We start from the raw sequence: 27,453 nt of genomic DNA, 5'->3' as shown, positions 1-27,453 counted from the left end.
GCCGTCACAAGGTGCTTCCCGGGGACTAGTCTCTTCTCCAAGAGAGGTTTCGTCTCCTGGTGAGCAGAGGGGGTCTTCCTGAGGTGATCCTCATGGTCTTCTGACTTTATCACACACTACCGGTGTTACGGTCCAGCACTAGGGGTTTTGAAGCAACCTTCAGTGACTTTGTTGGTGAAGTGGTCCTTCCACTTTGTGTACCTGGGTCCTCTGGTCTCCTTTCTTCCTTGAGGTCTTCGGAAGCTTCTTTGAGACGGAGATGCTTTCCTGCTGGTGGCTCCTGATTGCCCCAGATGTCAGGAGTACCTTGGATTTTTGGAATTTCCCCACCGATACTCCATTCCTGATGCTTCACTATCCAGACCTGTTGTCTCAGGGTCTTTGTGTTGCCCTGGACCTGGATCGTTTGTCTTTGACTGCGTCCCTACGAGGGTCCTACGGCTTCCCTGGCTTTGTCATCAGAGCACATAGATCAGCTATTGCTGGGACCTTCCACAGACTGTGGCAGGCTTAAGTCTTATGGTATCGTACCTGTTGCTACGATCCTCTGGCTTTCAGGATTTCCAGATATTCTGGCATTCCTTCCAGCTGGTTTGGGTCTCACCCTCTGCCTGGCCTTCCTGACAGTGCGGATCTCTACACTGTCAGTATGGTTAAGATGTGGAATTGCTCCACTCTGGTATCCAGTTCATCCTTCAGAGTGTTTTCTGGATTATGCCGCCATTTGTTCCCCCTAGGGGCTCCTTGGGAGTTAGTAGTGGTTCTTCGTTGCCTTCAGGGACAGTCAATGGAACCACTGGGTGTGATAGCCACTACATGGTCTATTGCTTAGGCTCTCTCTCTTATGGCGTTTATATCCGCCAGGTGAGTATCGGAATTGGGAGCGTTCTCAGGTGGCTCCCTCTTCTGGATGGTATTATGTCAGGGTGTGAGTTGCACTCGCCCTGTGTTTCTTCCTAGAGTGGTTTTTAGGTTCCATATTATTCTGGAACTTAGGGTACGGCCATTCAGTCTCCAGTCCTCTCGGCTGGTGTGGCCTCATTGACTGCGGTCCGGCCTCTTTGGATTTCTGTGATCCGTTCAAGTTCCTTAGGGAAATCGGACTCCTTATTTGTGGTCTAAGATTTCTGGTTTTCACAGGAAGGGATGGCCGGCCTATAATCAGATGTTGACTGGATGGCTTCGTATGTCTTCCTCAGGGGCTTACCCATGGGTAGGCCTTTCTGTTGTTGATGTTTGTTTTTTTTGGGCCGTGTACCCCTTGTGGGCGGCTCGCTGTGGCGCCTCGGCTGTTCTGCCTTACTAGGTGGCCACGTGGTCTTCTGTCCACACCTTTTTAAGGTTCTAGGCATTGGTTTTCTTTTGCCTCTCAGGATGCTTCCTTTTGGGCGACGGATTCTCCTCTCAGCACAGGAGCGTCCCCACCCTTGGTTGAACTGCTTTGGGACGTCCCCAAGGTCAACCCTGTGGACCCTGAAGTAGAAAACAAGAGATATGGTAAGAGCTTACCTTTGTTATCTCTGTTTCTACGAAGTCCATAGGGTCCACAGGGCGCCCGCCCTGATGCACCTGGCTTCATTTGGGCTGTGTTACTGGTCACCGGTTTCCCGTCTCCTTTTCTGTGAATATGGTTCTTGAGTGTTCCAGTTTTCTTTCTCTCTCTTTCTTTCTTTCCTCCTCCGGCCTTTGGCTACTTACAAACTGAGGTGCCTCTGGCTGGGAGGCGGGGAGTGGACCCAGTGCATCCTGGGAGCTAAAAGCTTTAACTGCGTGGTGCCCGGATTTGGTTCCCAAACCTATACCCCAAGGTCAACCCTGTGGACCCTATGGACTTCGTAGAAACAGAGATAACAAAGGTAAGTTCTTACCATATCTCTTGTTATAGCAAAAAAAACCCGCACAGCCCATCCCTAACCTATAAACTAATCAAATACACCAAAAGAAAATAGAAACCCCCAAAGCAAACCTCATAACCCCCACCCTGTATAACCTGACCCCAACCTAGGCATACCTGCATCACCCCTAAATACACTTACTCTAAATTAACCACCCCCTAACCAAAGCTAACTAACTAATAAACCCTTCCCCCTCTCCCTAATGCAAGGATATAAACGACCAAAAACATGGCCAGCCCAGCTCCCCCATTTAAATGGAAATTGAGTTCCTCCCAATCAGACATATACGAACAAAGAAAATAAAGTAAATAAAACAGGATATATTAAATCACAATAGTGTAAGAAACAAATGAAATGATATACAAAGCAACAAAACATGGCAAATATATAAGTTCCAAAAGTCTAATCGGGCCAGGCCTTTGCCTCCTGGAGGGAAAAAATGTGATGACAAAATCTGCAACATATCACCCAGGAGTATACACAAAAAAACATTTGCACAAGATATCTCAAAGCTTCATCATGATTGCTGGAACTAGAAAAAGTATTTTTAGTCTTGCTATAGCAGAATCTTGATGACTGGAGACAAATTGGTAGTCAACCTTGGAGCACCGAAGTGGATAACTGATCTTGAACAAGAGGGGAGAGGACGTTGGAGTCGGGGATCAGAGGCTCATCCACATGACAAGTGAGAAATAGATCCATTTGCAACTCTCCAATTTTGTCCACAAGTCTCTGGGTAGAGGCCGTAATAGCCTGAAGGATCTGCTGGAGAGGCGTCGCGATGGTAATGGACAACCAGAGACAAGGAATTCACAGGAGTGAAAAGCGGAGCGGGTGAACAGAGTCCAGGATAAATAGTAACTGGAAAGACACCAGATATACAGACACACCAGGTAAAAGCCAGAGAATATCAGGAGCAAGTGGAAATCACTTAACTTGAAAGTAACCGTCAGCACCAGAGGACGTCCTCACGAATGTGAGACCAGTGGAGAGTCACAGCAGAGGCAGCAGGTATACTGAAGCACCACAAGAGCAGGTAAGTCAGCCAGAGAAGAAGACTGCAGCCCAAGAGCGTCAGAGCAGCAAGAAGACTGGCGCAGCACTCAAGGTGGAGCCCGTCGTCAAGATGGAGCGGCTAGCACACCGCTCACCCCAAACACTGGGACTTACAGATGATAGCCGAAGAGAAGACTGACCACAGGATTCACTCCCAGGACAACAAGGGATGCAGTCAACGATCCGGAGGCGATTCACATGTAAAGGCGCTCAGGGATCAGCCGCAGGAGCCTGGAAAGGAAGCGGGAACACCAGGCAGAAGAGAGGCAGACGACCCGCCCACACAAACAGGAGGAAAATAGCAGGGAGGAATCATACAAACAGCTCACCACAGGATGCCCCACTAATATAGGTACACCAGCGGGGGAACTGCCTGAAGAATAGGATAATCATAGGAGAGCTGACAAAATGCTGCCTACATCATGCTACTCCAGGCCACCAACCATTCCTTTCCCAATCTTTTAGTTAAATCTCCTATTCAGTTACAATGGGAAAATTACCTCGAACTTACTTTTACCCCCAATGTGTGGGAATCCATTCACCTCATTTTCCTTATCAAAATGCACTAACCACACTGAAATGCACATTTGAGCTCTTACGTGACCCCTACTAAACTCCATATGTGACCCCTACTAAACTCCATAGGAAATGGCCCACATGTTCTAAACTCTGTTGATGCCTCTGCCACATAGATGGTACAATTATATTATCATATTATAATCATATTTTCTGGGACTGTCCTGTACTGCATCTCTTTTGGATAGAAGTGTTTCCCCTCAATAAAGATGTGCTGGGTATTACCTCGCTCCTGAGCCTGTCCTAGCCCTGCTGCATTGGTACCCCCTGGCAGTCCCCAAGGTTGATCGATAGGTCCTCGGCCATATTCTTATATCTTCTAGAGCCACCATCATTCAGCATTTGTAGTCCTCCCCTCCCCCCCTCTCCTTCGCTAAGGTTATCACTAAAACTCATTACCATTATGAGATGGAGACCGGGGAGGTTCCGTACTTTATGGCTCCTTCCTCTATGTACATGTATATGGAAATGTTCCCTTAGAGAGAGCAGACCAGACAGTTCAAAGGCAAAGTAAAAATGTTTCCCAGCAACTCATTTATTTCTACATAATTCTTAAAATACATGTTTCTCAAAAAGTATGACATTAAAAGCAGAACTAACTTATTATAATTGAATGAAAAAGGGTACCATTTTTATATATAGCAATAAAATGCTGGAGTACTAGATGGGGCCTTATTTATCGTATCACTATATTTGGTGTGTCCCATTTTTATGTGAGTACAGAAGATTTGTTTATCAAACAGATTAATGATCTATATCACAGGTTCTCAAACTCGGTCCTCAGGACCCAAAACAGTGCATGTTTTACATGTCTCCACACTGAATCAAGTGAAATAATTAGCTCCACCTGTGGACGTTTTAAAATGTGTCAGTGAGTAATGATTACACCTGTGCACCTGCTGGGTGACCTGCAAAACGTGACCTGTGTGGGGTCCTGAGGACCGAGTTTGAGAACCACTGATCTATATAATGGCAGATGTTATACCTGTGTGCAAATATGAGGCAGGTGTTATGTTAAGTTTTGTTTTTTACCTACAGTGTATGAGCCCTTCACAAGCTATGGGGTCAATCCAAATAGGTACGAGTTGTGTGATGCAAGGTGCTGTTTTCTCTGCGAATTCGCATTGCCAATTAATTTTGCAATCCAATTAGCAACTCGTAAACTCGTATATTTCCGTTCACACTTCCCTGAGAGTGAGAGATGGTAGGGAAAATCTTCATTTTAAGGTTAAATATCACCGTGCAGAACCACTTGGACACCCCCACCCCCCTAATGACTAATTAAGAAATTGGATATATCCAATTAGCTTAATTAGTCCAATAATTACATGTAATTTTTTCGGGTTTAAAAAAAATGCCTCAAATTACACCAAAATCAACTATTTTATGCTGTATGCACTCCAAATTTAATTAGAATGTTTATTTTTTAGAAAAATAATTAATTGCCTTTTATAGGTTTTACATTTTTCTAATCACCTCACAGTACCCCAAAAGCATGCTTTTTCCCTTCTTTTTTCTGCATTTTTTGTGTTTTTTTCGTATAAAAATAAACAAAAAAGTTTGCTTTTTATATTTTTTTTTACTTAAAAAAATAATAATGCACAAATCAGCCATATAACACTGTTTAAATACTTCCAATACTATTCTTATGCCCACTAACAGCCTTCTGTATAATTGTGCAAATGAAAATGTCAGTTTTGTGGGGTCCAGGAAGGTCTTCCCACTTTTTCATGCACTTCTCTCACATTGCAGTTGGTTGACAATTCACAAACCCGCACTGTGAGTACCGTGAATAGGTAATGTTAATTGGATTGGAAAATTATCTGGTGTGCCCATTTGTGCAAAGTCTGAGAGTTTCATGAAACAAACTCGCACCTAATTGTATTGACACCTATATACACTTGTCACCATGTTACCTTGAGTAAAGTAAATGTCATCGTGTAAACAATATATTACGAGTATCAACGAGCATTTCAGACACATCTCATTGGAATTTTACCCTCAGCTAAATGGGTGTAAATGAGCGGCAATGGGGTGATCACACATAAGATAAACATTCTGTGGCCATTTCATGGGTGTGTAGATGAAATTGCGGACTATTCAGAGTTGAGAGTACTAAGAGCTCTGTCTGATTTCAGATTGATCTTTAGTGTGCACTGATAGTCATGATGACTACTTCTACAAACGGATGCATCTCAGCAGTATGACCTAAGAGATGCGTAACCTTCATCATTAAATTATTAGCCTATACACACCCAACCAATTACATAAAGAACACTCCTAAACCACACCCTTACCATCTTTTCTAGCCCCTCCCACCCCCTTACCCTTATTAATATTAAGATGCTGTCTGATTCCTCACTGGCCTCATGTTTGTTAGACAGCTGCCTTAAGCTGCTCAATGTTAAAGTTCTACTCACAGAGGGTCTGATTCAGAGCCGGACGCTCTGACAGAGCGCTCGCTCTGAATCAGGGCCGGGCATTTTTTTTTCAGAACGCCCTACTGGCCGCTCGCATAGCTGTGGGTGACCACCCACAGCTATAGCAAGCGGCCAGGAAGATGGTCGCGATGGTCAAGTGGTAGGGTCTCGTTGCCGCAAGCCCCAGAGAGCTTTCGGCTCTAACAGAGCCGAAAGCTCTTCCACTGACATCACTTGTGATGTCAGTGGGGCCGGCCCCAGACGGTAGGCGTTCCCATGGGAACGCCTCCGTCTGGGCAGCCACGCCCCCGGCCCACCCACCAAAGGGGGCGTGCTGTCACTCAACATCGACAGCAAGCCCACTATGGTACGAGACCCGGAGCGACGGAGTCCCCGTCGCTATCCGGGTCTCGCACATGCGCACTGGCCTACCATCAACCCGGTTGCGAGCGCAAAGCGCTTGCGACCGGGTCTGAATCAGGCCCAGAGTTCTCGCCCCCCTCCTCCTTCTCTTTCACAGTTCTCTTTATTCAAAATAAAAATAAAACCACATAAAAACATGAATGTTCATATGCTTTAATTTAATGAAGGCAAAAAATATGCATTAATGGGCAAGATATGCTCTATTTTGTTTTGAAACTCAAGTTTCCAAGTAATAATGTAATCTTTGCACCAAGAGACAGAAGGATACTTTTACCACAAATAGATCACATATGTACAAGTGTTTATGTGGTAACTGCTAATATGTCAACCAATGATTGCTTTGTAGAATTGGCAATGTAGTAAAACATTTAATCTCATTCGTCTTATGTAGGTGCTGGCAGCCTATTTCACAGCAGACCAAATGACTGTATATGACGACCAAATCATACCACATGAGGCACCTTTTCCAGCCGGTAAGCATTATGAAAGGGACTTTTCCTATTTATTAGAGTGCAGTAAAATCCATTTTATTATTTTCTCTTGCTATATTTCCTGGTTTATATTTGTCTTTTATTTTCTCAAAGTACAAAAAAACAAATCTTACCAACTGAGTGACATTAGCACGATTTTCTTAACAAAATGGAGGTTGTATAGGAGAATCCTACTGTGTCTGGGAAGTGGCTACTTGTACCTGATTCATCTTGGATCTGATTCATCTTGGGCCTGATTCATCTTGGATCACACTTGCAAAGACGCACGCAATCGGTTGATTGTTGCGTTCTGTGTATGCATCGCAGGACGCATGCGCAAACTAGCAATTGCAAACAGAATTGCGATTGCAGAGGCTACGCAGACCCGGAGCAGAGGAAGTGCCGTTTGTGGGTGGTGATGGGGGGGGGTGGTTGGTCGAACGCAGGCGTGCCAGTGTGTTGCAGGTGCGTGCATAAATTATACACTGCATGGCCATACGCAGCCATAGCACTGATAGCGTGCGTGGATGTTAGCAATTCCTGAGCAAGGTCAGGGGTTGTGCAAGTGTGCTTATGGGTCCCATGTTACTCGATGTTACTGATTGTTTCGCTATGTTCCCCCTAGTATACGGATGTGAGTAAGGGGAAGTGGGCGTCCTTATGTTAGCTGCGTTCACAATGTGAATGAAAACATTTAAATAGCACCGCTGATATTAGCAACTGTGGTGCGTGCGTATAAGCAGAATTGCGAACTGTAGTGAATCAGGCCCTTAATTTGACTAGAGTAATGGTGGCATTGAGAACTGTAAGGAACTGTTAAGATACATGACCAATTGACAATTCAAAATAAATGTAAGCATATACTGGAATCCAAATTAAGCAGATTGTATTGAAATAGACTCAGAGTCAGTGATCGCAAATCTGCGCTATAGCACATATTTTACCCGAAAATGAGCACCAGGGACTCAGTTTTTCTGAATGGGTGGGTCCCCGGGGACGCGCTCCGCTGGGATTGGCTTCCTGGTAAATTATTGATATCTCCCTGGCCCAGTGGCAGGGAGGATTATTAAAATGGAGGAGGAGCCAGCCCTTTGGCGCTCTTCCTAAATGCAGCAGCTGCAGGACCCGGCCGGCACTTCGCGCTACAGGGACAGGCGGCTTCAGAGTAGTGCGCGGAAGGCAGCCCTGCACCCTGGACAGACGGTCCCGCACGGAAGTTGACCCAAGCACCCTGGCAGCATAGAAGGCTGGCAGACCCGGCACCTGGCATACAGGCAGCAATATGAAGAGCTGTGTAGAAGAAGTTGGTGCACATTCCTGACCTGGAGCAAAGTAAGTGTTTAATAAGCGGGTGGTTGGCGGGAAGGAAAGCGGGCGAGGGTGTCTTTTGGTGCGGGTTTAGCTAATAATGCAAACAGGGTGGGGGCTGAGGGTGCCGCAAAGGCTAACACTGCAATCAATGTGGCAGGCACACACGGGCTACGGAAGGTAGTCCCACAGAACTTTCATTTAGTGTTCATAATCATTCAGCACCTTACCTCCTTCCTACCCCCAGCACTTGCCTGCCCCTAACCCCCTCCTTACCCCCCAGTACTGCTCCAGCTATCTACCCTCATTCCTGCCCTATCCCCAGCACTTGCTGCCCCTAACCCCCTCCTTGCCCCCCCAGTACTGCCTTAGCTAGTCACCCTTGTCCCGATACCCAGCACTGCCTGCCCCGAACCCCCTTTGCTCCGCAGTACTGCTCCAGCTGCTCTCTACCCTTATCCCCTCCCTACCCCCAGCACAGCCTGCCCGTAACCTCCTCCTTGCCCCCCCAGTGCTGTCCCAACTGCTACCTACACGTCCCGGAATGGGTATGAAGTCCCTAACTCTATCCCTCCCCCCCCCCCCCTAGCCCTCCCTTAGTGGTGCCGAACTCCAACCCCAGTAGTGCCTAGACTCCCTAAATCTCCAACCCCCACCCCGGCTAACGCTAAGGGCGCCCCGGACTCACCACGTTCGGGCTGGCGTCCTCTGCATTCCGGCGTCAGGATTAAGATAGGCATCGGTATTTCGACGCCTATCTTAAGTGCCTTCCCGGGATTCTGATGTTGGTATGGAGACCTCATAGCTACATCTCCACTTATCCCCTTTTCCTACCCCAACTTCCACATGCCCTTACACCCCTGTACCCCCTCCCTGCACCAACTGCTCCCTGCCTCAACCCCCATTTCTACCCCAACTGCTGCCTGCCCTTACCCCCCACTACCCCAACTGTTACCTACTCCTAGCACTGTCCCAACTGCTGTCTACACTTACCCACTCCCTACCCTCAGCACTGCCTGTCCTTATCCCCCTCTAGCCCCAGCTTCACCCCAACTGCTTCTTGCAATTAACCCCATCTACCCCAACTGCTATCTGCCCCTAATACCCTCCTTGCCTCCCAGTACTGCCCCAACTGCTCTCTACCCTTAACCCCACCCTACCCCAGCACTTCCTGCCTCTAACCCCCTGCTTTCCCCCCAGTACTGTTCCATTTGCTACCTACACTTATCCCCCCTTCCTATCCCAACTTCCACATGCCCTTACACCCATGTATCCCTCCCTGCACCTACTGCTCCCATCCTCAACCCCATCTCTACCCCAACTGCTGTTGTCCTTACCCCCCTCTACCCCAACTGTTACCCGCTCCTAGCACTGTCCCAACTGCTGTCTGCACTTACTCACTCCCTACCCCCAGCACTGCCTGCCCTTACCCCCCTCTAGCCCCAGCTCCAATCCAACTGCTCCTTGCAATTAATCCCCCTACCCCCAGCACTGCACCTGTTGGCTACATGAGATCAAAGCAATGTACGAGCAATTATAAGCATTCCATAGTGTAAAAAAAGTGTGACTTCACATGGTGTATGTGTAGGCCATGTGGGGTGGTCTGATGCTATATGGGGAGCTCAAAAGCATAATATGTAATGGGACCCAGAAACAGTGGAGTAGGACCCCATTTTTTTAAAGTGAGGGGTCCCTGGGACCCACCATTTCTGTAGCTGTGTGCGATCACTGAGACTGGTAAGATGTGTTATATGGTTACATTTGATTTGAATGTACATTGAATCTTAATTTTGGATTATTCCAATTGATTTTATTCTATTTTGTATAATAGCTCTATTCTCAATACCTGTTACTGGGGGGACACATGTCAGATAGGCAGAGGGCCTGATTCAGACCCGCTCGCAAGTGCTTGAGCGCTCGCAAGCGGTTCGATGGTGGGCTCTGCGGCCACAAGACCCTACCACAAGGGTCTCGTCGCAAGCCCCGATGGTCACGATGGTCACCCACAGCTATGCGAGCGGCCAGGAGGCCGCAAAAAAAAAAATTATTCAGAGCAAACGTTCTTACAGAGTGTCCGGCTCTGAATCAGGCCCTGAGTTCACAAGATAATACAGTAGAGGTCTGGTTACAGTGAAATACTTGTTTAAGCTTTATGGAAGCATAGAATAGTTCTGCAGGTAAGCTATTCCATTGGAAAAAGAGATATGTTTGCATAAAATATTTCCTTCATATTCAGAACTTTGCTGGCGGGGTTGTGGGGAGGAGGGTACCCTGCTTCACATATTCTGGTAGTGCCCAAAATTAGCTCCTATTTGGGCAAAGTTTCATTGATTTATACTCCAGATTACTAATGTTGCCATGCCCGCCTCCCCAACCTACTCTCTCTTACCCAGACTTATTGCTACTGTTTCAAATCCAACACAGAAACTTATTTGGCATATCTTGAATGCAGTTAAATGCCGCATAGCATCTAAATGGAAGTCCCTTCTGCCTCCCTCTGCAACATCTAGCATGGAAGCGATATGGTTCACCTACCAAATTTAATTTATTTCTAGCATAGTTAACAATAAGGCTACTCTCTTCTCTTCCACTTAGTCCCCATGGCTGTCCTTTCATAATGCTCCTCAACCTATGTCTCACGTGTTATAGTCCCAAGACCTCCTGTGAATTATCCCTAGCAGCCTCTTGTTTGTGGTGACTTGATAATTGTTTTCTTGATATCATCTGTATAACTTCTACCCCACCAATTTAAATTTTTTTGGAAAAAAAGATATGTAATTAAGGCTGAATTGTGTACAACTCTGCATAGGCCCCATAATATTAACCAACATCTGAACACAGGCCCTGATTCAGAGCCGGACACTCTGAAAGAGCGCTCGCTCTGAATCAGGGCATTTTTTTTTTTGGTGCGGCCTCCTGGCCGCTCGCATAGCTGTGGGTGACCACCCACAGCTATTGCGAGCGGCCAGGTGATGGTCGCGATGGTCGACATCGCGATCATCTGGGCTTGCGACAAGACCCTTGCGGTAGGGTCTCATTCCCGCAAGCCCCAGTGAGCTTCTGACTCTTAATAGAGCCGGGAGCTCACCATTGACATCACTCATGTTGTCAGTGGGGCCGCCCCCAAACGGCAGGCGTTCCGTTGGGAACGCCTCCATTTGGCCAGCCAACCCCCCTGCCCGCCTCCAAAACGGTGCAAGCTGTCAATCAAAATCGACAGCCGTCCCCTTTTGGTGCGAGACCCGGAGAGACAGAGTGCCCGTCGCTAGCCGGGTCTCGCACATGTGCACGTCGGAACCAGCTTTCCGGCATGCGCAGTGGCCAAACATCGACCCGTTCGCAAGCGCGTAGCACTTGCGAGCGGGTCTGAATCAGGCCTACTGTAAGGTACTTAGGGGGTGATCCAGCTTAGGACGGAATTGCAAACCTGCATGCGGGCAGGCGGGCAGCTTTGCAATTCCGTCATCGCTAACATGCAAATGCAGCAGGAGGTGTATGACACCCCCTTGTCACGCTCCGGACTATTAAAACCAATTTCTTACCTTTCCAGTGCCTGTCCAGAATAGCACAGAGGTCCGCTCACGCTGCACATCGCTCCCGGCTGGTGCTGAGATCTGTCTTTGCTGCTCCAGCCCCGTCCGCTCAGTATCCTGCTCTCCGCAGCCTCTTACTCACAACGTGTTTTCCCAGCATAATGGCACACAGTTTGCACACCAGAGTTCCCTTCTAAACCACAATATGGGCACAACCATGTTGGACTCTGTCACCTGACGCTCTTTCTCCACTCAGAGCACTGCTCCCAGACCAGCTGATTGCAGCATCCAATCCCTAGGGGATCCTCCCCTATAAATTCCATTTCCAGACTGGCCTCTGTTGCCAGTGCAACGTCGCTTCTGGCTGAAATTACAGCTCAGTACTGAGCCCCCAGGTATTCTGTAGCTGAACGGTTCCAGGGCCTGATTCAGCAAGGATCGCAATTGCAAAGCTGCACGCAGGCAGCTTTGCAATTGCGATTCTTGCAATAATGCAAATACAGCAGGAGGTATATGACACCCCGTGCTGCATTTGCGATCCCAACACTGCGACACACAGTCCCTGGGCTGGCCACTCCCAAAAAATGGGTCGGAAACGCCAACCGGCACTGCCTCTGCCTCTGCCTGATTGACATTCAAGGGCATGCGTGCATCTTAGCAGGACCTACTCTGCACACTCGCAGAATGGGTCTTGTGCACGTGCAGATTCCCAATAATCGCGGCCCCAGTCTATTATATCCAATTCCTATATCTTGTAAACAAGTCTCCTATACCACCTTGCACACCAGTCTGGTATTTACCACTGAGACCTGTTCTTACAGCCACCATTGGTTCCAGCTGATACCTCCAACCATCGGTCTCATCCGATGCTTCCAGCATACTCTTTTCAAATAAGGGCCCTCATTCAGAGCCGTTCGCTATTTGTGGTCGCTCGTTTAAAAACAAGGGGTGGCTATTCAAATGATCCGTACGCACATTGCAGTCTGTTCACACCTCTAAGTCTGAACGAGCGAGCAAAACATACGCTCGTTTATTTGTTAAAAACGCCCCCTGGCCGCTCGCATCCTACGTCATGTCCGCTATTTATTAGATTAATCGAGTACATCGACCAGCGTATGAACTGCTCGCTATTCTTGTGGTTGGTGTTTGCTACCACAAATTTGCGAGCAGTTCTGGCTATAAAATAACCCAGTGACGTGGTCACTGACGCTGCTGTTTTAAATATGCACACCCATAAAACGCCCGTTTTGACCTTTAAGCACGCCTGCGTTCGGATCTCCACTCCCCATTTTCAAGCACCTTCCCCTGTTACCACCCACATACGCCTCATTCTGTCACTCAAAATAGCAGGCACTCGCTATATTGCGTACCAACGATTTTCGGCCGCACTGACTGGTTCGCGCATGCGTACTAAAAACCGTACGCATGCGCAGATGTGCAAACATCGCTCGGAACGAGCGTACTGCCGCTAACGAGCGGCTCTGAATGAGGGCCAAGATCCTCAATTCATCAACATCGGTTCCAACCAATCAAGTTCATCAATTCATCAACATCGGACTCGCATAAATTAAGTTCTTCAATTCATCAACATCGGTCCCAACTGATCAAGGTCATCAATTCATTACTATCGGATTCAGATCCATTAAGTTCTTCAAATCATCAACATAGGTCTCAAACCGATCCAGCTCTCAATCCAACATAATCGGTCCCAATCAAATTCTGCTCATTCATTCAGTATTATCATCTCCAGTTCTCATTCCAAACTGCTGTTTAATAAAGACATTCCATTCTTGTTCTCGCCTTCGGGCCCATCATCCTCTGCAGCTCCTCTACCTCCTCACAGCAATACATGAGGAAGTCCTGGCTCAAACCACCCAGGTTTATTCACATCTCCCAAGTCTCCTCTTCAGCCTCTCACACCTGTTCCAGCCCAAACCAACTTTCAGACGTGACACCCCTGCTGCATTTGCGATCCCAGCACTGCGACCAAGGTGGATGCCACTGGGCTGCCTGTCAGCTGAGTAAGCCTCAGCTTACTCAGACTGGCCAGCTTGCCAGGCCAGGAAACTGCGTCCGTGGACGCAGTCTCTGGCCTTGCCACTCCCGGAAAATGGGGCGGACACGCCCCAGTTTCCAGGAACGCCGGCCGTCCCTGCCCCGCACCGCCCCTTAAATGCCTCTGCCTGTCAATCAGGCAGAGGCATAGAAGGGGCTGTGAGCAATCATGCAGGACCTGTTCTGCACACTCACAGAACGGATTCTGCACATGCGCAGATTCCTGATAGTCGTGAATCTACGTTCAGCATTGCACATACGTGCAATGCTGAATCAGCCCCTTAGTGTAGTGTCAATTAAACAGATGTGTTTTTATACACCTAGCAACTATAGAGACGACTGGCGAGGTGCAGTGTTCAGGTTTTTCTTTCAATTTTGCATCTTATTCGCATCACAGATGCAGCAAAACACCTCTCTGCACCAGAGACACTGGGCTGCAAATTTAACTCAGGAATTGGATTCAAACACATACAAAGTCGCAGATGAAGCACAACGGAACTTGGCGTGTGAAAAAGCTGTGACTGCTGCATCGTAGCACTTTGTGTACTGGTCAGACTCATTCACACACAGATGTACAAATGTCGCCCTACAGATTGATCAGTGCAGTCTAACAGAGTATTTTTTTTTCTTTCAGTTGCTTTTATTTATGCAAATAAAATGCACATTTTGAGTGAGAAGTTGCCCGGGACCTGGAACACCAAGGGGGGCTGCTTAGTGCGACTGAAGCCACAATGTATGAAGATATCTGTAGTTATAATTATTTTAATTTATGAAATACTTCATAAAGGAGAAGTGGGAGATCAAAGGGGAAAAGAGGACTTAAATCTTAATGCCATGAACCAACATAGACAGATTTCATGGAGTTAGAGAACACCCAACAGCGGGGCTTGCTCTATCATGGGCTAGTTCAGCTAGTGGTGTCAGTGAACTGGCCATGATAGACCCTAAGAATAACTGTCACTTGGTGGCTTTATTATTATCACAGGGGGAGATGTACTAAGCTCTGGAAAGTGATAAATTGGAGAGAGATGAACTACCAGCCACTCAGCTCCTAACTGCCATCTTAGAGGCTATGGGCCTCATTTTTCAATGAGTTTTAGGGTTCACAACGAGTGATAAAACTTGCTCCCAACTGTAATTTTTCAAACAGATGACAGTTGGGAGCGGATTGGCTGGAGCACCAATTCTCATACGCAACGAGTTATATCATTTGTTGTGAATGATAAAAACATGTTTATAAATGAGGCCAATAGCCTGTAAGATGACAGTTAGAAGCAGAGTGGCTGGTAGTTTTCCTTTCTCCAATTTATCACTTTCCAGAGCTTAGTACATCTGCCCCATAAGCTGACACTGATTAGCTGTTGACTAAAAGTCTAGGGAAGGCTATCAAACTTTCTAAAGAGGACAAGTGGAGAAGTTACCCGTAGCAACCAATCAGCTTCTATCTATCATTTTCAAGTACATTCTATAAAGTGATAGGTAGAATCTGATTGGCTGCTATTGCCAACTTCTCCACTCGTCCTCTATAGAAGGCTTGATACATCTCCCCATTGGAGAGTTAGCCCCCTCTCTCTTCTTAGAGCCAAACTAGATGATTTGATAGCCCACAGGAGATCCAGTCAGGATGCCAGCGGACGGGATGCTGGATGTCAGTATACCGACGCCAAAATCCCGACGCCCGTCAGAATGCTGACACCGGTATCCCGAAGGGATCAAGATACCAACGTTGGCATCCCGATCGTCCGCATCCCAAAGGTAAGTTTTTTTGTTAGGGCTAGGCCGTGGATGGGGGGTTAGGTTTAGGGATCTGCTGGGGTAGGTTAGGGTTAGGCTCTGACCGGGGAGGGTTAGGTTGCAGGGAGAGGGGGTTAGGCACCACCCGGTTAGTTATAGGGTCCAGGAAGGGGGGGTTAGGTTTAGGCACCACCAGGGGGAGGGTAGGGTTAGGCACCACCAGGGGGAGGTTAGGGTTAGGCACCACCAGGGGGAGGCTAGGGTTAGGCATCACCGGGGGGGAGGTTAGGTTTAGGGAGGGTAGATGGGGAGGGTTACCGACCCCTGTCAGGATCTTCAACATCAGGATGCCGCTGTCGTTCTTCTTGACGCCAACATTCCATCCGCCGGTAAATCATATGGATTCCGCTCACACAAGTCCTCTACTACACATTGTGCACCAACGTCTTTTTGAAATTTAGAACTGGAGGAAAATGAAAATAGATAAATGTATGAATGTAGATTTATGTTTGTGTGCCCCGAATAAGAGAAGCACAACAGTGACCAAGTTTATTCCATTGGAGAACTGTTGAATTTCCGTGTGATGATTGAAAGGAAACTGCAGAAGGTCCTTAGAAACTACAACACTAGTGAACTAAAGCAAATAGATTCAATGGTAAGTAACATAGCATAAAACAACAGTTTCCCTGTCATGGTTTGTAGATTTCCTATGTATAGCATAGTACCATGTACATATTAGTACATTGTTATGTTGTATATTTGTATCCTCAAATAAACCCAAAAATGTACAAAAGATAGAGGGCCTGACTCAGGGGTGTATGCAGGGGTGATGTCGCACACAAGCAGCCGATGTTTTATGTCTGTGCATGTGTCTGAGTCACAGCGTCATGCGTCCTGATGGTCAGCGCTTGGAGATACAGAATGAAATTGGATTCAAGTAGAGCACATTTCAATGGTCGTTTCTGGGAGGTGACAGGAGTGTGGCGAGCTAGTCACGGGAGTGTCTCAGACAGCGGCTGCATCTAAAGACGCAGTGGCTCTGACACATGTCATGTGATACCATGTTCAGATAGAGAATCTGCACCTGCCATAGTTTCCATGTTGTAACAGAGATGTAATAGCGCCGCTGCCATTGGGTATCACAGTAGGAAGGTCATCAGTGGCGGAAACACGTGACTGCGCCAATAGACAGCTACAGTCACAACTGCGTGCACCTCTGATTCAGGGCCAGACTGTTTCAAGAACTGCATCTCTTCATTTGGCATATGAGGGTATAATTGGCATCTTTATTCCTGACTACCATTGTACAGTTTTACTATGACTAGAACATCACCCCATACAATTGGCATGGAGTTCATTTGCTATGGCAAACAAGGCAAAGGACTAATCCTTCCTTCTGTGGAGGGGATCCTGTTATCCGTATTGTGACCCTGGCTTTGGCTTATCTATACAATATTTGTAGCCATTTTATATAAAGTGTGCCCAAACCAAACTGGCTGATCACAGAAACACCCACTTCACCGCATGCAATGTTTGGCTGTGCTGAGAGATACATTGGACTGTGGTAGCCATGAGTTTGGTTCCAAAATGTGTTTTCTTCCAACATGCAAAGATACATACTGATAGGTTTATTGGCTACTGACTAAAATGTTATCTAGTGTGTTATTGTGCGTTAGGGAATTTAGACTGTAATCCACAGTGGGACAGGTACCACCACTACTTATGCACTGCTGTACAGTGTTCTCTGTACGGCACTAATAAATAATAATAATAATACTTTGTGAACATTCATTGACCTCATGTTTACATTTCAGAAATGCAGGACTTGATCTTACTGTTCTGTACATAACAGATTTCTACGACTCTGCCAGGGGCGGATTGGGCCACCGGGACAGCGGGAAGGTTCCCGCTGGGCCGGCCCCATCCCCTCCTCTGCCGGGCCGGCTGACACAGACAATTTGCCTGTGCCGGAAGCGGGCAGCCGCACTTCAAAGTTATCATCACGCGGGGGCGGGGCTACACGGGTGGACGCCGACGGACTTGGAATGTCACTGCTGCTGAGGCTCCGGGTAGTAGCAGCAGCATCACAGCAAGAGCAGCCGGGAGGAGCAGGAGCACGACAGCAGGTGAGTAGCTTAGCCAGGAGGAGGGGCACCATGTTCCGTCACACTGCAGCACTAAGATACCATTATTATGTGTAACAGAAGCTAGGGATTTGTCAGACAGAGGGCGGGGGCAGGGCAGCCGGCAGTATACAACCATGAGCTACATAGTATAACAATACTATGAAGCACATGATTATGTACTGACAGCTGCCCTCTGCGCTCTCTGACAAACCCCTGGCTGCAGTTATTACACACAAGGCAATCACACCCTCTCCCCCTGTGCACAGAGCCAGTACAGTAGGCAGCATGGGACGGGGCGTGGACACAAGTATTGGAGGCGGGGCGGGCTCTCGGTGGAAGCTTAACTGCTGTATTATATGAAGATCCAGACTCAGCAGAAGATGGCCACCACCAGGTAGATAGGCGTGTGTGGGGAGGGGGATGCAGAGTAAGGGCACTACCAGGTTGTGTGTGTGTGTGTGGGGGCATGTGTATGCAGAAGATGGCCACCACCAGAGGAAAGAGTGTGTGTTTGTGTAGGAAATGGGGGTATGGGCACTACCAGGTGCTTGTGTGTGGGTGGGGGAGGGTGTATGCTGAAGATGGCCACCACTAGGGGAGATAGAAATTGTGTGTGTAGGGGGGAGGGAATAAGGGCACTACCAGGTGTGTATGTGTGTGTGCAGGGGGGAGTATGAGCACTACCAGATGGGTGTGTGTGTGCAGGGGAGTTTAATTAGAAGATGGCCACTACCAGAGATAAATTGTGTGTGTAGGAGGGGAGAATATGGACACTACCAGGTGTGTGTGGGTGGGGGGAAGGGAACGGGGGGTGTATGTAGAAGATGGCCGCCACCAGGGGTGTGTGTATATGGGGAGGTATGGGCATTGCCAGGTGTGCGTGTGTGTGGGGATCCAGAAGCTGGCCACCACCAGAGGGGAGAGGGAGTGTGTGTGTAGGGGGGGAGGGGTATGGGCACTACCAGATGTCTGTGTGTGTGAGGGGGTGGTGTATGCAGAAGATGGCCACCACCAGGGGAGAGAGAGAGAGTGTGTGTGGGGGGGAGGTATGGCCACTACCCAGTGTGTGGGTTGGAGGGGGGTTATGTATTGCCACCACCAGGGGAGAGAGACTGTGTGTGTGTGTAGGGTGGGTATGGGCACTACCAGGTGTGTGTGGGGGTGTATTCAGAAGATGGCAACAACCAGAGGGGAGAGAGATTGTGTGTGTGTAGGTGGGGGCATTACCAGCTCTGTGTGTGTGTGTGCCCCCCCCCCCCCCCACACACACACACACAGAAGTATATGCAGTAGATGGTCTCCACCAGGGGGGAGTGTGTGTGTGTGTGTTTGTAGGGGGGTATGGACACTACCAGGTGTGTGTGTATGTGTGAAGAGGGGGGGTGAATGCAGAAGATGGCAACCACCAGAAGACATAGAGGGGAATTCAATTAGTAGCGAATACATTCGCCCACAGGACCTGCGAGGCAGCCGCCGCACTTTACGGCAGCAGGATTTCGCTCAAAACTGTTCGCTAACCCATAGGGTAGTGAACAGTTATGAGCAAATCAGGTATTCGGCTGACTCAGCGAAGGGTGCAAGACGGGCTGCTGTTGCCGGCGTTTAAACGCCGTGGCAATGGCAAGTCGCACCCTTCGCCTGCAATTGAACTCCCCTCATAGAGTGCGAGTGTGTGTATCTAAGGGGGGTTATGCAGAATATGGGCACAACCGTGGGGGGGGATGTATGCAGAAGATGGCCACCACCAGGAGAGGGAGAGAGTGTGTGTGTGTAGGGGGAGATATGCAAAATGTGGACACTACCAAGTTCGGGGTGGTGTATACAGAAGATGGCCACCATCTTGTAGGGGGTTATGCATCTGTAGACGTTAAAAGTGGTCGTCTCAGTCTTGCACATTCAGACGAACGGATGTACACCAGGGAAGGGCTCTGTAGCAGCATTAGCATTATGCCGCCTGCAGCAAAAAAGCAAGGAAAGCCACCACTGCATCCAACTCAGAGTATCCCGCCACCTCCCTCTTGACAAACCCCGCCCCCTCAACAGACCCCTCCACCATTAGGGCTGCTTCCAGAAATTCCCCGGGCTCGTTTTCCATCCGAATCCGCCCCTGGACTCTGCCCTTGGAATCATCTGTATAGTAGAAATAAGTGATTTTAATACTTAGGGGGAGATGTACTAAACCTTGGAGAGAGAGAAAATAAACGGATATAAAGTACCAACCAATCAGCTCCTAACTGTCATTTTTCAGTTAGCCTGTGAACTGACAGTTAGGAGCTGATTGGTTGGTACCTTATATCCATTGATTTTGACTCTCTCCCAAGCTTAGTACATCTCCCCTTAAAATGATAATTTTATAAAAACATACATAATGCCAGAGCCGTAATAGGGACATAGGACGCACGGTCAAAAAAAAAGGGGCGTGGCCTCAGGCCTCATGGGGAAGGAGCATGACAAATCTGATTTATCCTGTACGATGATGAAGGGGTACCGATCCTGTTGTTCCACTGTTATCCAGTTGCCATTGCCGAATACAGCGTGATTCCAATGGCTGTGGTGATTATACACAATAATTATGTAGTTTAACTCACTAGGAGCAGGATTTGTCCATTAGAGCAACCGTGCACACGCCTGGAGCCGGCAGTGTAGATCACCGACAGGTTTAGAAAGAGTGCTATTTGTAGTGTATATGTAGCAAATATTAGCAGCAGGGAGATAAGTGTATGTACCCTAAACTCTCCAGCAAGGGTAGTTGAAGTGTTCTGGTAACATCTGGGTCGGGAATTGGCGACTGTGTTCAGTGCTGCCATCAGAAATTGTGGTACAGATAGCACCATGTGTAAGGTGTCTGACTGTCATGTGAGAGGTGAAAGGTTTGAGTCCTGGGTATGACAGTATTTTGAAAAGTATGTCTTAAGAGGATGTGACTGAAGGTGCTTGTGGAGGTGGGCAATTGAAAAGGGAGTCAGCCAGGGAGAAGATAGGGGCGGCCAGGAGATGCCAGGGATAAAAGAAAAGGAAGTTAGAACGATTATAAACAGAAAATTGACAGGCCTGAGCAGCGGTTATCCACTGTATGGGCCTTTGCACAAATCTGAGCTTCTGTAAAGCTGGCCATACACGCTGCAATTATCGGGGCGATCCGCCCAATATCTGCGGATCACCCCGATAATTGTAGCGTGTGTGCGGGCGACCGAGTATTAAATATTGCTTGGTCGGGCATGTCAGATTGTCCAGCATGCCCGTCCGATACAATATTTATGGGGAAAACTGTCGGCAACATCGGGCTGTGTATGCCCAGCCGTGGCCGACAGAGACATTTCCTGTGTTCCTTCCCATGGAAGGAACAGGGAAATGTCTACTCCCCCGGGGGCGGAGCACAGTTGTCGGGCTAATAGACTGTGAGTAATTTCACAGTGTATGCCGCGGACATCTGCGGCTGGCAGGCTGCCAGATAAAATGTCTGTCGGTCTGACAGACATTTTATCTTGCCGTGTATGCCCAGCTTAAGTGTCAATTTTCAACCAGATTAATGTTAGTAGGCTTGCCCGAGATCAACATCATTAACCTTTGATCATGTGAAATATTTTTTTCCTGTTCTTTATTGTGGATGGACCATATATAGAAATTACAGAGCGACCTAAGCAGGTACATCTCCGTGCGTTTCAGTCACCGTCTAGGAACTATCAATACATTTCTAATACACTTTACACACCGCTATTGCGGTTCCGTGAATTTACACTGTGTAACGCAAGTGCAAGTTTTTAGGGATTTTCCGGGGATGCGTAGAGGCAAAAATCACTCAGTTCTGCTCAGAATTAAGCCCTAAGGCTCTGTGGGAGCCTATTTATTTTAACACCCTCTGATATATCATCTCCACTGTGCTCAGTGCATAGTATACAATTGCTCACCACAGTGCAACAAGAATAAACTAGGATGAAAAAGCAACAGATTTAGTAAAAGTTGCAAAAGGGCATGTGGAAGCCATTAAATGAATATTATATCTATAGTATATTACATCTGCAGCACCAACGTATTTAATCGTGTATCTTTCTAGATTATTATTTTAAAATCTGAACTCAATAAAATAGTCTATAATATAAATTATATGTATTAACAAATGAACATTCGTAGAATCTAATTGAAAAAGTTTATAATTTGTTTATCATTTGCAATATCTGTTTATACTTTTTCATAACATCTATGCAGAGAGGTTTCCGTTTTCGATATATGTGTGAAGGACCTTCACATGGAGGACTTCCTCGAGCTTCCAGTGAGAAGAACAAGAAGAAATGTTACCCACAGATTAAGCTTAGAATTCTATATTTATGTCTTCTTTTATTTTATTGCTTTGTATTAGATTTTTGGTAGAAGGTACAGAAGTGACAGAGGGAGGGGTAAGCACACAATGTACAAACAATCATCAGAATCAGTGGCGTAACTACCCTGCACTCAGCTCACCTCAGCTGCATCTCAAGGAGAGAAGTCGCTGATGATCCCTTCTGCAAACTACTTTTTAGTCACAGACACTCTTCAGCCTGTGACTAGGTATCAGTTTGCAGCGCAGGCCGGATCATCAGTGCTGCGGGCCCCTCTCCTCTGATATGTCTCTTACTGAGAGAAGCTGGGAGGAGGCGTGGCTATGATGACATCCCGGACCACAGCCACGCCTCCTCCCAGCTTCGGTGAGGAGAGATGGAGCGGCGCGCCGAGCTCAGGAGGTAGGTAGTTTGAGGCTAGAGGAAGGGCGGGGGGGTGGGCATAGGTAAACCTATGGAGGCCCCATGGAAATTTTGCTGAGCAGTGAGCGAGCTCAGGGAGGACAGAAACCTCCCGTGGAGCAGAAGGGCCATGGAAATTTTGCTATGGGGCCCCCATACCTCTGGTTACACCCCTGATCAGAATAACGTCAAAATATTAACCTGGTCAATAACAGTGATAGCACGTACAGAAGAGTCTATGTCAGAGACTTTTAACCTTTCTCAACTCGCGGCACGCCATACTAGAATGTAAAATTGTAAAGGCACATCATCAGTCCACCACATAGAAAAATACACACATTAGTCCACGGGGGAGGGAGACATTTACTTTGGACCCCGCTGAAGAAAACAATCACATTGAAAAGAAAATTAAAACACATTGGTCCCCACTTAAAAAAAAACCAATCACACTGGCCCCTACAGGAAGCAACATATTACACATTGGCCCCCACTTGTCCATTGCAGAGAAAGGAGCTCCCTGTCCCTCAGCCGCGGAAGTTGGTGCAGCCTGTTACACTCACTGCTCAGAAGTGAGCACTGTGCGGTCAGGATGGCGACGCGGTGTGCATGACCTATGATGTCAGGCTGCCGCATCTCCATTGGTCATGGCACGGGCAGCAGCTGAGCCACCCAGAAGAACCCAGCACTGCCCGAGTCCGAGATTAGGAGCTTCACTTTAGGCATCTCCGGTGCCGCTTCTCCAGTGGCACACTTGAGAACTGCTCGCGGCACATGCCATGGCACAGCAGTTGAAAAACACTGGTCTAGGACCACTTAATTATTATACTAAGCGAGCTCATTTAGCTGAGTTTAAATCTCAACTACAGTTCTCACCAGGATAGAGGTGGAGCCTGCTACATTTTGTAGCAGAAGTAATGGAGTAGGATATTTCCCCGTGTGTGATTTTTTTTGTGGGCAATATTACTTTGCCTTCTACATATTTAGAACTACTCACTAGTCAGGGGGAATTTCTGAAGGGAGCCTAGTGAGGGGTTGGTCAGGACCCTTTTGAAGTTCATAGAACAACTGAAAAAAAGACAGAATTGAAAATATGTTTGGCTACTGCCAGATAATATGACTCTGTCACCACAATGCCTCCAATACTGGGTGGGTAGCATCTTACAAAGGTTAAGAAGGTTAGGGCACCATCTGTGTTGTGCTGGGTTTTAACATGATTGTGGCATTTCGATGTAAGCAGGTGTTATAGAAATGTGTAAGCCATTCATTAACATTTATTATTAAACATAACTCTCCTATTTTATCTTGTAAGATATGAAGATTTACTTAGGAAGATGTACTACGTGGAAATAGCTCCTCTTGAAGGGATTTTGAAAATAGTGAATCAGTGAAAGATGGTAGTGAATGTGGCTTGGCTAAGGCAGTAGAATGTAAATTTGGGTCAAGGGCAGCGGTTATCCAGTGTGATAAAAATGAAAACTGGGGTTAGAGAAGGAGTCCAACAAGAAGCCAGATTAGAGGTCTCCTGAGTTGGAAGCCAACCTCACCTTGAACCTAGACAGAAATAAGTGCTTCAAAGAAACCTTATGCAAGCCAATAAGGAGATAGCAGCATAATGTTTTAAAGTGGGCTATGTGGACTTGATGGAATTAAAGCAGCAAAAGAAATAAATTATTAACTAGGCTGGTTTAGCATCTATTTCTGTTGTTGCTTTTAATTCATTGGTCAAGGCCACCGATCATCGGCGGCTTTTGCAAACCAGGGTTTCATAAATCTAGACCTTAGTCTGCTGTTTTGTGCCTTTGCATGGTTAAAGTAATCCTCGTTCACTTTTTTTATGGTTCACATTAGATTATGCATTATTCCCATTATAATTCAGTGAATAAATAAAATTATACTGAAGTTCTTCAATTAAGCAATAGTGGTTATTATAGTTCCTTTTTTAGCATTTCCTGTTTGTTAGCACACACTTTAGATCTACTGCTAAAAATATATTTTCAAAAATGAAAGTTCACAGTCATCCAGAAATGTTTTGAGAAATAAATTGAATAGATAGATGCCGTTAAAAGAGATTAACAAGAGAAACAGCACTCCGATTCTATGGGATATATTCACTGAAGATCAGGCTTTTAAAGCCACAGATTCCCGGCTGCTTTGAGGGCTGGATTTATAAGGGTAATAGTAATACATGCAATACAAGCCTAATTTTACTTGTATCGCTCTTTTAAAGCCAGCCATCAACGATTAGCAGCTTTAAATATTGATCTTTAGAAAATACACCCCGATACTATTATCCAAATTGTTTTATATTATTTGTATTGTTTTATCTTATTTGTATATATGCCAGCCGTTAAAATATGCATAACTATTTTTGAGCAAAGCAAAATAACAAAAAAAAAATGCATTTCCGGTAAACAAATATGTTAACAATATATTTTTTTCTGTGTATACAATATGTCTTTACCTGTGATATGGTGGATGAACGCTAGTTAACATTTTTTTTTTTTAATCTGCTGTTGGTCAAAACTCTGAGCCTGATTCAGAGCCCTGTAAGCGGCCGCTCGTTCGCTCCGAGCGATGTTCGCACATCTGGGTCGTAATGCGCATGCGCCAACCAGTCAGTGTGGTCGGAAATATTGTGCTCGCAAAATAGCGAGTGCCTACTAATTTGAGTGACAGGATAAGGCATTTGTGGTTGGTACCAGGGGAAGGTGCTTGAAAACGGGGAGTGGAGATCCGAACGCAGGCGTGCCAAACGGTCAAAACGGGCATTTTAAGGGTGTGCATAATTAACAAAGCAGCGTCATCGACCACGTCACTTGGTTGTCTTTTAGCCTGAACAGCTCGCATGATTGCGGTAGGAAAATGCTACCACAAGAATAGCGAGCAATTCATACGCCTTTCGATGTACTCGATTAATCTAATAAATAGCGGAGATGATGTATGATGCGAGCGGCCAAGGGGCGTCTTTACAAAATAGCGAGCGCATGTTTCGGACGCTCGCTCAGACATAGAGGCATCAACAGACCGCAAAGAGCGAGCGCTCAATTTAAATAGCCAGCCCCTTTTTCTGAACGAGCGTCCGCAAATAGCGTCCGGCTCTGAATCAGGCCCTCTATACATACAGTAGTCGTTTCCAGATTGCTGACCACATATTTACTCTTAGTGACTTATTTCCATAGTCAGACTGGTAGTAAATTTAGTATTTGAGATACACGATTACATTTTAAATGGTGTGGTAATAAAAGGAACTAGAAAATCAAACAAGTCATCAATTAATACTGTAATGGACTGTTTTGGTCTGTTACACAGAGAAACTGTACACGTCATACTAAACCTAGTAACGGCTGAGGTGTGGCGTGTGTGTGTGATCATCATCATATAAACCAAAACGTATCTAAAATAAACACACGGAGACAGAAATGGAATTAAAAAAGGTCAGCTATTTACCGTATAAACTCGAGTATAAGCCGAGTTTTTCAGCATATTTTTTTGTGCTGAAAAAGCCCCCCCTCGGCTTATACTCGAGTCATGCCCACATGGTACGCAGCTGAGTAGCGCACCATGCGGGCCGCGGTGCAGACTGTCTCTGTGACACAGCTGCACCGCGTGTGCAGCGCTGACCGGATGGAGTTCGGTCAGCACTACACACTGCCAAATACACAGCCGCCGGCAGCGGCAGCTGTGTGTTTGTTGTAATCAGCAGCCGATGAGAGTCTGTTAGACTCTCATCGGCTGCTGCTGCTCCCACTGCGGGAGCCATCTTCCGGCTCCCGCAGTGGGTAATGGGAGAGATGTCATCATGACGACGTCTCTCCCATAATGCAAAGTGGCCGGAGGAGCCAGTAGCAGCGTCGGGACCAGGAGCGGGGTTTCAGGTGTTTTTTTTTTTTTTATTACATCTCTCTCTACTGGGGAGGCTACTACTGGGGGCAGTACCAGGGGGGGGATTACTGCTGGGGGCACTACCAGGGGGGGATTAATACTAGGGGCACTACCAGGGGGGGATATTGCTAATGGGGCACTACCAGGGGGGGTATTACTACTGGAGGCACTACCAGGGGGGGTATTACTACTGGGGGCACTACCAAAGGGGGAATATTACTACTGGGGGCAGTACCAGGGGGGGATTAATACTGGGGGTACTACCAGGGGGGGATATTGCTACTGGGGGCACTACCGGGGGGGGGTATTACTACTGGGGGCACTACCAGGGGGGGTATTACTACTGGTGGCACTACCAGAGAGGGAATATTACTACTGGGGGCAGTACCAGGGGAGGGGTTACTACCAGTAGCTGCTGCATTTCCCACCCTAGGCTAGTCAATAAGTTTTCCCAGTTTTTTGTGGTAAAATTAGGTACCTCTGCTTATATTCGGGTCGACTTATACTCGAGTATATACGGTATTTATTTATTTAAAGAAACTTTATTTATGTTAATTATTATATTTAAATTATTTGTATGGTGGCTAGAAATGACGGCCCCTACACAGAGCACCCCAACAATGCAAACTAAACAGCCAAACACTGCATTGCGGGCGTTATCCGCTCAATGGATGCAAAAACCCAACACTAAGGTACAAAGCACAAATCTACTTTCACTATACCATCCGTAGATGGCCATACTGCCCCCATAAAGGTGGTACAGTACTTCTCCACAATTACTAGAAGGTGAGTGCACCCAATGCAACAACTGCATCCGGGCTGATGTTAAGCCGTACTTTCACGCCTAGAAAAAGCTAACATTGAACAAAGTACTAGGGAAGGGTGGGCGTGCAAAAGTTCTGCCTGAAGCCTGCCAACGGGGACTTAAATAAAATCTGCAAAAGACCACACCCCTAACTGTAATAGGTTGACTGACGGCATGTGATCACCACCCAAGCCAGCCTCCTGGTTTAAGTCACTCCTGGCTCATCCGAGTCCTCCGTTATTCTTCTGATCAATGCATTACAGGGGCCTGATCACGGTGCTTTACGGATTGTAAAAGAAATTAGCAGAACGCCTAGTTATAAACATGTCCATAAATGTATGTGACATACGCCTGCCAAAACCTGACTCATATGCTGCTGATAATGATGATCACACGTCTTGCAATAGTTGCAACTTTGCATATTCACGCCCTTTTTAATTTTTTAATAAACT

General features: G+C 46.9%; 1 long non-coding RNA gene across 1 annotated transcript in view; it reads left to right on the top strand.

Moving 5' to 3' along the window:
- The window catches only part of LOC148481595 (uncharacterized), a 90,656-nt gene that overhangs the window by 32,824 nt on the left and 30,379 nt on the right, over positions 1-27,453 (top strand). Inside the window, exon 2 of the long non-coding RNA XR_015871899.1 lies at positions 6,762-6,843. This is a non-coding gene — a long non-coding RNA (uncharacterized LOC148481595). The remainder of the gene's footprint in view (positions 1-6,761; positions 6,844-27,453) is intronic.

This window comes from Taudactylus pleione, unplaced genomic scaffold (genome assembly GCF_031769625.1).
Source record: "Taudactylus pleione unplaced genomic scaffold, aTauple2 ptg000573l, whole genome shotgun sequence".
NCBI lineage: Eukaryota > Metazoa > Chordata > Amphibia > Anura > Myobatrachidae > Taudactylus > Taudactylus pleione.
Note: the sequence above shows the minus strand (reverse complement) of the source record. Positions and strands in the feature narration are given on the sequence as shown.